The sequence below is a fragment of the Corvus brachyrhynchos genome, unplaced genomic scaffold (assembly GCF_000691975.1).
Source record: "Corvus brachyrhynchos isolate BGI_N302 unplaced genomic scaffold, ASM69197v1 scaffold257, whole genome shotgun sequence".
NCBI lineage: Eukaryota > Metazoa > Chordata > Aves > Passeriformes > Corvidae > Corvus > Corvus brachyrhynchos.
Window position 1 is genome coordinate 136264 of NW_008239119.1, and position 741 is coordinate 137004.

Sequence of the window (741 nt, forward strand, 5' to 3'; positions counted from 1 at the left end):
AGCCTGTTCCAGTGCCTCCCCACCCTCACAGGGAGGAATTTCTTCCTAATCTTGTCAGAAATGGCTCTGGGGGGGGGAGAGGGACTGGACCCCACTAGCTCACACATGCACAGGGAGGCTGCAGCTGTTTCAGCTCTGGAGTCTTTGCTCTGGATGTTTGTAAGCAGGAGGAACACCATTCAGCTCTGGTCTCCCTGGAGAGTTTAAGGCACTGGCAAGAGAAATTCTCATATTTGTAAATGGAGCAGATCCCTTCTGGAGCTACTGGGGCAGTGCCATGGAGAGCTGTTGGCACTGGCATCTCCAGCGGTGGGATTCCCTCCTGGCCACAGACCTGGCAGAGTCTCTCTGCCATTAGAGACACCTCATTGCCAGCCCATAGGTCCAGGAAAGGCCACCAGTAGCCAGTGCCAGTGGTGTGTCCAGCAGCACCTTGGCAGCTCTGTGGGACTGCTAAAGTCTTGTCAGGTGTGGAAAAATCTTCTGATTTTTAGCAGAAACATCCAGGTACAGGACCTGATCCTGTTTCTTAAATCATCCCTGCCTATCACCATTGGAAAACACAAAGAATTCCTCTTCCAGCCAGGCAGGAGCAGCAGCCCCAAGGCTTCACCTCACCATATCTTCTTCCCCCAAATCAGAGCCTGATGCCAAGGGACAGTCCTAGCTGTCCCCAGCTGCTACCCTGAACTTCCAGACTGACACACTAGCTCAGGGCCCATGTCCCATCCCAGGCCCTGT